The sequence below is a fragment of the Anolis carolinensis genome, chromosome 1 (genome assembly GCF_035594765.1).
Source record: "Anolis carolinensis isolate JA03-04 chromosome 1, rAnoCar3.1.pri, whole genome shotgun sequence".
In the NCBI taxonomy this organism is placed as follows: Eukaryota; Metazoa; Chordata; class Lepidosauria; order Squamata; family Dactyloidae; genus Anolis; species Anolis carolinensis.
This window is the reverse complement of record NC_085841.1, coordinates 95,303,302-95,316,272: the sequence shown is the minus strand read 5'-3', so window position 1 is coordinate 95,316,272 and position 12,971 is coordinate 95,303,302. Positions and strand designations below refer to the sequence as shown.

The 12,971-nt window shown below is 38.2% G+C and overlaps 1 long non-coding RNA gene across 1 annotated transcript in view; it reads right to left on the bottom strand.

Annotated features, from left to right (window-relative positions):
* Window positions 1-775: 775 nt before the first annotated feature.
* LOC103280645 (uncharacterized) overlaps window positions 776-12,971 on the bottom strand; it is a 31,675-nt gene continuing 19,479 nt past the window's right edge. The window contains exons 2-3 of the long non-coding RNA XR_010005758.1: window positions 4,936-4,971; window positions 776-1,043 (exon numbers count right to left, since the gene is read on the bottom strand). This is a non-coding gene — a long non-coding RNA (uncharacterized LOC103280645). The remainder of the gene's footprint in view (window positions 1,044-4,935; window positions 4,972-12,971) is intronic.

Genomic DNA, 12,971 nt, shown 5'->3' with positions numbered 1-12,971 from the left:
CAGACTTTGGAACAGGCTCCCAAGCAATATCTCCATGGACACCCCCCCCCCCCGGGTGGCGCAGTGGATTAAACCCTTGTGCTGGTAGGATTGCTGACTTGAAGTTTGGGTTGCTGACCTGAAGGTTGCTGGTTTGAATCCAGCCCACAGAGAGCAGAGATGAGCTTCCATCAGCTCCGTCTCCATGCAGGGACATGAGAGAAGCCTTACACAAGGATGGTAAAATATCAAACATCTGGGCATCCCCTGGGCAACATCCTTGCAGATGGCCAATTCTCTCACACCAGAAGTGGCTTACAGTTTATCAAGTCACTCCTGACATAAAAAAATACCTTCCACCAAATTGCATTTTAACTTATAGAACAAACCATATTCTAATTTCAGTTTTAGTGCAGTTATGGAGTGAATTGTATGGAATTTCTATGCTATGGGATAATAATCAGTAGTCTCTATCGCAAGCAAACTGTCAGATTATTCTGATGCCAAAGGAGTTTTCACATTATATGGGGCTGTCACAAGCTTTTCTGCACTTGATTGTTGGTGCACTAGCCAGTGACAGAGAGGAGAACTTAAATTCAGCCTGGAAGACTTGTGTGTTCACGCCTCACTAAGCCATGCTAGATTACAGCCTGTACTGCATTTCACAATAAATGGAGACTTGGACCTTTGAGTAGATTAATATCCATTCAGTTCCCTTTCCAGAGCATTGTTGTAATCCTATCAGTCACCTAGCAGAAGGATTCATTTCATCATGACAGAGGCAGACACATCAATCTGTTCCAAAGCAACTTTTTATTCATAATACACTTCATACGTACCAATTGCCAAAGCAAGGTTAATTTATTGTGACTGAGGGTTGCATTTTACTTTCCATATCTATTATTCTGGGTTAATATGGTTGCTATATTTAATTTTTAGTCAGTGTGGAATTAATAGACATAAGACTTTATATCATGATTTAGGACTTTGCATCTCTTGACGTGCTCCATCTTCTCTCTTGTCAGGACGATATCTGACATTGGTTCAAAACTCAAACGGCTTCCCTGGGATAGGTAGAAAGGAGAGCAATATGGTTGTTTAGTATCATCTTTAAAGTGGTATAAAACCCACAAAAGAGCAATATTTTTATTGGCCAACCTAAATACACAATACACTTTGTGCAAACTTTTGAAACTCCCCTGGCTTTTTGTCAGGCAACAGATATTTTTAAAATCATACAGTTAATAATAAAAAGTGACCGTGTTAGAGCCATAATCCTACATTTTGTATCAGATGTTGTTTCTGCTGTAGTTTAGTCTATCTAGTGAGTTCCTGCACCAAATAGTCTGAGAAACACCAGATGGGGAAACCAAATGAAATCTGGAGGGACCTCACAGACCTACAGGCAAGGAATCAAACAGAGATCCTGCAGTATCACTTTTCATACTGTCTCATTTAGCAAGGAATATAGTCAGTATAAAGCAGCGCCTCTAAAAGCTGCCAAGCAATCAACAGCAAAACGTTCCATGTCCAAATCCTGGATCAGGTTGTCCACCAAGTCAACCAAAGTTGTCTCCAGCCCATAGCCTGGCCTGAGTCAGCATATACACCCATAGATCACTGAACCTGACTGTCTGGTTTGACTAATCCTTTTCTCATTAACACAGTCCTGCATACAATTAATCCAGTAATGTTGCTGAATAAGTGCCATCTTTTAGGTGACTGATGCCCCTCAGTGGCTCCAGGGGATAATTTAGCAGAGTAAACTTGCAGCTGAAAGAGTGTGAGATGGCATTCAAGGAGCAAGGAGACTGGCAGCTAAAGTTTAACGTAATCTTTATTAAGTGAACTCCATTTAGTAATAGAATCAAAAGGAGTTGCTAGTCCTACTTAGCCTGACTACAGAAAGCTCCAGGGAAGGAATAGAAAACAAAGAAGAGGTGGGCTAAGCCTGAGATTATTAGGACCTCATCAGACAGGCAAAATTGCCCATCCTATGACACTTGGACCTCTTTTCAGGCACTGAGGCTGCCAGATCCCATCACATGATGTCAATCTATTTCAGCAGGGCTCCACACTTAAAGTGAGGTCCAAGTATTGAAAGAGGCAGCATCGGCATCACAGGAGGTTTCTCATGTTGCATAGTCAACAAGAAGAGGGAAGCTGGGTGGCGACTCCCCCCCCCCCCCCATGGGTTGAGGTGAGGGCCAATGCAGGCTATGTGAGGCATAGGGCAACGTGCTTCCCACGCCCCATACCAGATTCACCACGATCCATGGCAAATTCCCCCATTATTGCCCAGATAGGTGACCTCAATGTGATGAGGTCCTATGTCTAGGTTACTCACAAAGGGGGCAGGACATATAATGATAAAAGGAAAAGAGGACCCAGACTTCTCTGTAAGCTTCCTTAATCACTATCTACTAATTTTTCCAGCACAACTATGAGGCAGTGTTGCTTGTGCAGAGCATTGTTGAATTCCAACTCCTAGGACCCCTGCAGGCTATGTGGATTGTCTCAAAGACCTACTTGATAAGTGTGAACTAGAGAGACAAAGGAAGCACAGCATTGAAAGGAGGCAGTGGCAATTTCATCCAATATCTTTCCCAAAAGGACAATTCATTCTACACAGACACTTACATGTAAGCACACATATGCACATATATGCATACATCCATCCCAGTCAATTCAATAACTCCAGGTTCCTTATTACTTTTCAAGGGGTAACAAAGGGCTGCCTTTGCTACAGATAACATGCCATTCAAATAATTGGGGTGAAATGAAAGCAGATGCTCCCGTAGTACTATGATAATGGTTTATTTTCCCTGAGAAAATATTAATGCATAGAATACTAAGCAATACATTGTTGGCTAGATTTACAAGTGTAGAATTTCATTTGTAGTAGTTACTCAATTTGGCTTGTTACATCCAATGTCATCCAGATTCACAGCAGCAAAGTTTCTTTTTTTTCTTTCTTCCCATCAAGCAAGCAATTAAATCTGAAGAATCATAGAATGATGGAGTTGGAAGGGACCCCATGGGCCACCTAGTCTAATCCCCTGTCAGTACAGTAATCCACCACTAACATCTAACCTCCAATGAAAGATATTCCATGGCTTCCTTGTGTCTGTTTAAAATCTCTTTTTTTGGTACTTCGAATCCATTTGTTTGATCCCATCTTGGAACAGCAAAAGGGAAGTTCATTTTTTATGAGCCAACCCTTTAAAAGACGGCTGTCATGTCACTTCTCGTTCTTCTTTATTCTGTGCTAAACATAACCAACTCTTTCAGTTGTTCCTTATATGGTTTCTAGACCATCATGGTTCCCTTCCTCTGGACATGTTCCAGCTTGTCAATGTCCTGGTTTTAAATTATTACCTTTCTAAATGAAATCATTGTGATCACAAAAATAACCCAAAATAACTAGATGTGATTCATGGTGAGTGTTTGTTTCAATGCTCTAATGTAGCTTTAAATTAAATAGACTTTTAGATTCTAAAATAGATCATGCATACTCTGGCTGATTCTATATCTGTTTTATGTTTCAAAGACATCAGAGTTTGCCTACCTTAATTAAAAAGCAAGGAGGGAGGATGTAAAAATAGTTTGTTAAACAGGCTGACAACTTGATACTGTTAAAGCAGTTGGATACTACCACTTATGCTCAGTATTCAGTGAAGAAGGTAAAAAGAAATATTTCAGGGAGGTAATAAACTTTGTACCCAGTCTTGCATCTGTTCACTGGTTAATGAGTGCTATTGAGTTATAAGGGCTTCTTTCCAGTCTACATCTGTATAGAAGGTAGTCTGATAAAATGTGGTTTAAAAGCACATCTGTTCACAGGTTTAGAGGAGATAGGATAAAATATAGGTCTCCCATCCTTTAGGGGCCATGCTTCATTGTTTGACTGGGCTATTTGGGGGCTTGTGCATATGTTTTTGTTCATTTTTGGATTGTGTGCTGTACATCACAGCATTTTAGAGAAAGAGGAAGTTACAGTGAAAGTGATGGCTGGTACCTTCCAATCACTTGTCTCTGATTCTGATCTATTTGACAGCCATCATAAAAGCCATAATAAATTTTATTTTTAAAAAATCAAAATGAGACTGATGCCATATACGCTAACAGGCTGCCTTTAATGATAATTTTAAAGTCAAAAGTGATAAAACTGAAACATCTTGGACTGCATTTCTTGGCTTATATTAGCGGGGCTTTTCTAAGTAATATGAACATTAGAAGCCCTGTCACGTCATATCACGGCTCTATTATCTTTTGGTATTTTTTTCTTTTCTTTCTTTACAATACAGTAGTGTCACAATTAAGCAATGCAGTTACAAACCTATTAGGTTTTAGTACTCAGATTACTAGTTTCTGGGGATAGTCTCACATCTTCATTGCTGAAGAACCGAAATGGCTTACAGTATTGCAGATAGAACAAAATATTAATGTGTTTTGCAAATAACAATCTTGCAGCAAATGTGCTTCTGTCTCCTGAAAAAGAAGCAAGGAAAAGTGTCTGGACTGCTAACTCATATTGTTAAAATATCTGTTCTGTAAAATTTGCCTATGTTATCTTCTAAACTTCTTCATGAGGAAAAATAGTTATGTTATACTCTACTTGTTTGTCCTAACAATTTTTTTAATTGACTGCTAATTCATAATGACTGGTGATTCTGGGATATCTATCATATGGTAACAATTTTCAGGTAGCATTTGAAAGCTGGCAACGCTGCATGTGTTTTTAATTATAAATACAAAATCTTTCGAGTCTTAGCGCAGCCTTTTTCAAAACTGGCATCCTGAGAGCTGGTTGGGGGAAATGGGAATTGTAGGGCATCAGACTGGGGAAGGCTGCCTTGGGACTGAAAATAAGAATTGAGCTTTTGCTCCTTTTCCACTTTATAGTTCAGGGTGACTTCATTTCAAACAAATGCAACTGCAATTTTTCTGACTTACCTGTGCTTGAAATGTTTTAAGTATTCACCACTATCACTAGAAAATAGAAAAATAAAACAAGTAGATTTTTGCATTTATATTGGAAACGGCACTACTGGACATCAACAAACACAAAGATATACACATCCCATCTTCTGATTTTATCACAGTTCATTTCTGGCCCATAGATTGATTTCCCCTTTCAATCTTGACTTTTAAAAGATCTAAATCATTTGGCTGCCTTTTCCATGATCTCCAAGATGGTTTGGTTTCCATACACACAAGCAAGTGATTATAAAATGTTAGTTTTTTAGCCCCCTGCTTTAAAAATAAACCAGATGTTATACAGCCATGTCTTTCAGCTCTGTCCATTAGGGAAAAATGTTTTGACTGTATAATAATTGTGATCATTGGTTTGTTAATGGTTTGGGCTTCGGGACAGGCCCAGGGGGTTTGTCCACCCTTCCTGTCCAGGAAATCTCTCAGCAAGGAGGTGAATGTCTCTGGGCTTATCTGGTTATATTTTGGTAAAGAAGTTTATATATATTATATATATGAGATAGATACAGTATATAAAAATATTAAAGTTATATATATGAAGAATAGATATAATTTATTAAAAAGTTAGATATGATAGCTGTTGCTGGTTTGGTCTTGATCTTCTGATGCTTTGAGCCTGCACAAGTCTGGAAAGGGTCTTTTTTTTTTAAAAAAAAAAGGGGGGGGGAATTATATATTTATTTCTGAGCCTTTGAAGAACTATAAATCTTTGCGGGTCCTGTGACTTGATAACAATATGGCTGCTGTAGAATAGTGATTTCATGCAATAAAATCACTGATTAAGTAAAATAAAAATGGGCTGATAACATATATTTGTGTATCTTCTCAGACTGTGAGATCCTACATTCAGAGAAATAGCTGAAATGACATAGCTACAGCTCTGTATCTCATGATATATCTATCTCTGCCCCAAACCCTACATTTTATGCCACTCAGCCCCTTCCAAGAAGAGAGTCATCAAAGTCTTGGAGAGTGGGTGGTGAACAATGATGTGTCCAGACCTCTTGCAGTAGAGGGATACGTTGCAGTATTACAGGACTACCCCACTATCAAGGGGTGGCTGGATGTGTAGTTGCTCAGGTGCCTTGGACATTTTTCTGTTGTGTGGCTGCATGGCTTAACATGTAGGTTTTAATGAGCACTTTTAGCTATGATGGTGTAATTAACCTAAAGATGAATTCATATGATTATGCTGTCATAAAATGAGCTTACTGTGTCAAATTAACAGGACACCAGTATGTCTTTCTGAGATCTTGGAAACTGAAGGTATTTTTAAAAATTACATGTTGAACTTTTAAACTTCTTGATGTAAATGTTCTCTGGGATCCTGTGCAAGGAGAAAGGCAGGATACCAAACAAATAAATGTGTAGAAAACATTACAAATGCAGGCCTAATTTCAATCACTAGCAAGTAGAATATAACTCATTGAATTAATGAGTTGACAATTTGGATAATCCTCCCCTCCTGATGATTTTGACTTTGGCCCAGGTTTTTTTTTCTAGCACTTTGGCCCAGGTTTTTTTTTTTCTAGATTTTATCCATGATTTTACCTTTTGTTCTTGAATGTGATTTTATGACTGGTTTTTATTGTTATAATTTGTTTTTATTGCTTTGTTTTTATTGTGGACTGGGCTTGGCCCCATGTAAGCCACTCCGAGTCCCTTCGGGGAGATGGGGTGGGGTATAAAAATAAAATTATTATTATTATTATTATTTTTATTATTATTATTATTATTATTATTATTATTGGTATTTACAAAAATCTTGCTTACCAAGGACCTAAATTATTGGTCTATTCTACCTGAAGTAACAATTTAAGCCATAAAAACAAGCCATAGAAAATAACTATAGACAGTATGAAATAAAACCAAGATAAAATCAGCAACAAAACTAAAAACACGACAGCCTATAAAACCAGAGTAAAGCCAGGAACAAAGCTGAAGAGTGCTGTAATCTTACAGGACTAAAATCAATTCATTAAATGATTAAGAGAATTAAAAAGCCTTCTGGTTGTGCTGCAAAAGCTCTATAGTAAGCAGCTGTCAAGCTTCTGTGGAAAGCATTCCACAGATATGTGGCCATAGCTCAATATGTCTTGTATCTGCTTGCTATCTGTACTTGGAGAAAGGTCTCAGATGAAAATATAGGATCCAGGGGAGTGTCTATGATGCTAAATGACATGATTTGTTGAATGTGTTATTATCATAAACAGTATGTCTCATTTTAAGACTTGCATTGACTGTACAACAAATTACAGAACTTTGAATGGAAGCCTGTCTTGCCACCCTAGGGTAACCTGTCTCCCCTCCTTTTTCTAAATATATTTTCCGCAAGTTCCAGGCTCAATATGTGGAAAATTAACAGATTGCTGATCCTGGTCACACAATCCCAGTCCTTTGAATGTTACACATAATGGCTTTGGAGTATCTAAAACAATGGTGACAAACTCAATTTCACTGAGGGCCACATCAGCCTTATGACTGTCTTCAAAGGGCCATTAAATCCATGGATGGAGAATCCGTGTTTACAGAGGGGCGGCTATAATTTTTTTTTACATAGTTGTCAATGCTCTTTAGCTTTTATCCAATGTGGATCACCAGATGTTGTGGAATGACAATTCCTATCACTTTTGATTATCTGCCATTCAGACTGAGGATGATGGGAATTGCAACCCACAGTACTTGTGCCTCTGAAGTTGGGGAAAGGTTAAATAACATTTTAAAGTCAGACATCATATCCACAAGGCTTGTACATAAATTCAAAACCACATTGTCCTAAATACTAAACAGAACAAATTGCAGCCTTCCCAGATGTTACTGTATCACAATTCTCATCAGATCTAATCATGGTGTCTAATGGTGAGGAATACAGGAGTTGTTGTCCAGCATCCGGAGGGCTGTTCTTTAGCTGCTCTTGAAATAAAGCTAACTGATAGGCAGTTAGATCCTTTTGGAAGTTTTGTGACTCCATCTCCTATTAACATAGACAATAGTACAGGATGATAGGACCTCAAGCCCAATTAGGAGGGCTGCAATTTGCTCAAACCTGCAAATCCTTCCAGTCACTTGAGGTCACTATGGCGCACACAGTCCCTGTGCACTATATCTTGTCTAGCCACTAGACGGGGGGAGGGGGGGCAAGCCCATATCCTAGTACTATGCATGCCTTCACCCCACTTCCAACTCAGCACATAGCTCCAGCTCCAGAAGGCAATATTCTGCAGTGCCCACTTGCAAACCAAACCCAAGGCACTAGACGATGGGGAGCAGTTCTGCTCAGTTTATCTTCATGACATGCAGCATAGTACCCACCTCCTTGGAACTTAACATCTTGGGACACCTTTGTCCTACAGAGATTGAGTTGGGACAAAAGCTCTGTGAACACTGAAGCGCAGCAATCCTTTCAAATAGCACACCAAAACCTCTACAGCTAACACGCAAAGAGAATGAAGCTTTTGGGATCATGTGTCCAATCTTGGAGAGGAGACGGGAACAAAGGTGAAGCCAAGGGCAAGCCAGCAGTAAAGTGTAGGAGTAGAAATTGTCTGCAGCCATCAAACATGTGGTTTCTGTAAATGTGTCTGGACTTCAGGGCCACACAAAATAACATGATGGGCCGGATTGACTCAAGAACCTTTGTGACCCCTTTCAGCCTGAAAATTTTTTTACATGACCCCTGGTATATAGATTCATAACATAGATTTAAAAATCAAACATTTACTGATAATAAACCAGCAAGATTTGCTGAATAAGCTGATGTTTCTTTCTGTAGAGTACAGCTGAAGCATTTTCTGCAGAGTCCATTGCAAACTCTATAGGTTGTTTATGCAGCTGGGTGGCATTCAGAAACCCTTTACAGTTGCCCATTTTTTCATGACACCAACATTGAGCTAAGGGGACCCCGTTTGGGGTTGGAACTCTCAGTTTAAGAACTCTCAGCAGTCTACACAATAATGGCTCATGCATGCAACATGTGTTAGCCATTAATGTGATGTTCATTTCTGATGGAATTCTTGGAAGTGGTTAATATATGGGGTCTGCAAGAACAAACTTAATTGAAAGATTGAGTTTTTCTTATTGGCTCAAGCTTTCCCCAGTATTCTTATCTTATTTTTTTTTTGTTAAGGATTAGTTCCCTCCTCCGTCCAGTCCCACACAATATTTTGTATGAGATTAATACATACTGCCAATGCATTTTCATTCTCTCTGTTCTTCTGTCTTTTTATAAGGTTATAATTGCACCCATAGAATTTCAACAAAAGAACATTTAATTATTTAAGAAAATGGATTTGCATCGGAATTGTGTTCTTTCCCTGTGGATTAAGGGTCTGTGTGTGTGTTTCGTTCTCCTAGAAATGAATTCATTAGCATATGTCCTTCAATGAAAGTGTAGAATGCCAACAAATGTAGGTTTTTCTCCATTTGTGATTATTCTAGCAGAGGATTTATCTCTTAAGAAGCTTGTGAATAGAATGATTGGATGTTCTGCAGAAATTGTTGGCTTTTTAGTGGAAATTCACAGGAAAATTTGTCTGTCTCAAATCTTTCTTAATCAAACAAATAGCAAGGGTCACTCAAAATGTGATTGTTGAATTATTGTAGCGAGTGAACAGAAAGCTATTGAACATTAAGCTGATTTGTTCAATAAGATTTGTCATATTTTTTAAAAAGTCAATTCATTTTTTTACGTAATGTATCTGAAAATGTAGCTCAACCTTCCTGATACAATATTTTAAAATGTCAGAGGAATGGTGTTAATGCAGCAGATGGAAAGAAATGTGAGAGTGTTTTGTAATTTGCAATGTTACGTTGAGACATCTGTTCAAATGTCAGCTAATCTCTGACCTGTCTGGGTTTTTTAAAAAGCCATTCTAGTTTGGTTCTTATATGCAGCAATTGTAGTTGGAAAATGGTGGGATTGCAATAAAATCATAAAATGTAGTTCATTTCAAAGCAAACATCAGTTTAATGGGACTTATGCACCACACATCTTTTGTGCCTGTAGAAAGTGAGGGAGGCCTCCATGCACTGGTCACATCCCTACCCCAAGATCCATTGATGATCCCCACATATTGGGTGGGGGGATGTGAAATGAGAGATTTTCTCTGTTTATGGAAATCCCTTTTCTGTGATTTAAAAGCTCAAAGCTGCAGATGTCTAAAGCTTCTCCTAGGACCTCATCACAAGGATGTTTGCCTCCATGTTCTCGCTGTTTTTCCATGCTAGCATTGCTAGTGTATTGTGGGGATTTTGTCATGGTAAATGTGTGTTTTGGACTCTTGGTTTCGGAAATCAAAAGTTTTAAATGTATTTGTTTGTGCAAAAGGCAGGAAAAGATCAAATGTGCAACACTGACAAGTCAGTCTTGGTTTCTAGGTCATAAATCTACTAAAGAAAGATATCTCATATAAAGCTAGCAGGCAGATAGGTGTTACCATTTTGGTTTCCTGATGCAGTCCCTTTTAGGAAACATGTTTCTTCAATTAAGTTTGACTGCAAAACAGATAAGCAAATGTCCAGGGAAATCTTTGATGAATTGTAAGGATGTGGATATGGTCAATACTTTTGTGAAGATATGATGGAGGTATATCATAATTGTAGTTGTGGCTAGTTAACTACATACCTACATACATACATGCAGTTAGTTTATGTGTAACAAAGATAAGATGTAATGGAAGTTCAAATGCATACCAGTTACAAACCTTGATAATAGGAATCATATTATCCATTTCTGTAGTATGTTGTGTTTTTTGTACTATGTTATGTGTCGGTTTTATGTATGTAGGCTTTATTTAATTTTGTCTTATATGCATGAAACTTTTAGTGTGTTAATAAAAAATATTACATATACAAATGCAAGTTTGATGTACTACAAATACCTTCTCAGAATGATAAATGGTCTTCTTAAGAGATCTTATAATTACTCATGAGAAATTGGACCCAGTAGTATTCAAACCTAGAGATGTCTGTCTCCAGATGATAGCTCCTCTCCAGAAGCTGAGCAGATCCAGGCAAACATGGACAACAGCAAAGCAATAATCCACTATTACAATACTGAAGTAATCACAAACATATACTTGTTTCAATGACTTGTAAAAGGTCCAACAAAAATAGTATACTAAGAAACATAAGTTTGTTATATTCACAATACTGATTACTGTTTCTTTCTTGTAGAAGGGAATTTTCAACAAAGGTTGCTTTAAACAGATTTCCTCTTTAAAGTTCACAAGAATTTTCACAACCGGTTTCAACCGTGACCAAGTCTTCTTCAGATGGATAGTTTCTAATATTCGCAAATTCAAGTCATAATAAAGCGGACCTAAAGGGAATGAACAGTAGTGGCTGAAAAGTAGTTTCTTAATAGTAGTTTCTTAATAGCAAACAGACCCCCATACCTTCACTATACAAATCATAAATTACAAGTATAATTTATACAAGTATAATTTTCCAGGTATGGGCCCTGTGATGTTTCTGTGACTCCTGGGACTGGTTCTGTGATCCTGGGGATCAATCCCCACTGTAATCCCAGTTCCTTGGGCCAGTCCTTAGCCCCCCATTTACTCCCTAAACTTATGTGAAGGGCCTGGCTGCATGCTCAGCCCCTCTGGTGAAAGCTCCTGGCATGTGGAAATGATGCATTGGGAGGTTGAGGGGGAGGAGGGAAATCTCTCCATTCCACCCCCCACCCAACTTCCCAACGTGTCATTTTCACGTGCCAGGAGCTTTCATTGGAGGAGCAAGAGCATGCAGCCAGGCCCCACAGGAAAGTGAAGGGGATATATTTAGGGGTTATACCTCTGGTTGACTCAGGAGGGCATGAAGCCACCAACCCCAGGGAAATGCCCAGGATTTGGGGTGGGTTTGGAGTCTCAAACCCAGGACGATCTGGGATAAAATATCCCAGTTCCTCCCAGGATTAGGCCTGTCTGAGAGGCTCTTAGAAGTATTAGTGGCAGTCTTCAACTGCAAGTGGGGAGGGTAGAGCAGAAAGGCCCTGGCTCCCTGACCTTTGCGATAACTCCTTCCTAATGTACTATTTTTTAGAAAGTTACAAGACAATCTGTGGAGTAACTTGGCTAAAATGAGAAGAGACAAGTGAGATGCATTAATAATAATAATAATAATAATAATAATAATAATAATAATAATAATACTTTATTTATACCCCGCCACCATCTCCCCAACGGGGACTCGGGGCGGCTTACATGGGGCTATGCCCAGAACAATACAATATAAACAGCATATAAAAAACAACACATCACAACACAGTGAACAATACAATAAATAATAATATCCATTTCAATGCAAATCAAGAAAACAATAAAAACAAGGGCAGGCCACATGAACATTTAGTTAAAACTTAGGGTGAGAAAGACATAAGGATAAAAAACCACAGCGAGCAGGGTCATAAGAAAGTGGTGTAGTCTAGAGCAGGGGTCCCCAAACTAAGGCCCAGGGGCCGGATGCGGCCCTCCAAGGTCATTTACCTGGCCCCCGCCCTCAGTTTTATAATATAATATTTTATATCAGCTTTAATAATATAATATATTGTATATACATATAATATTGATAATAATATTATGTTATACAATATAATACTAATAGCAATACCATATAATATTAATTATATGTTATATATTACATATGATATAATAGTATAGTGGTATAGTTCAATATAGTAATATATAATGCTAATATTGTGTTATGCTAATAATATAATATATTGTATGTACATACAGCCGCTCTGAGTCCCCTTCGGGGTGAGAAGGGTGGGATATAAATGTAGTAAATAAATGTAGTAAATAAATCATTAATTTTAGACTTAGGCTTGGCCAAAGTCTGAAATGACTTGAAGGCACACAACAACAATCCTAATTAACTTGACTATCTCATGGGCCAGTAGCAGGCCCACACTTTCCATTGAAATCCTGATAGGTTTATGTTGGTTAAAATTGTTTTCATTTTTAAATATTGTATTGTTCTTTCGTTGTTGTTGT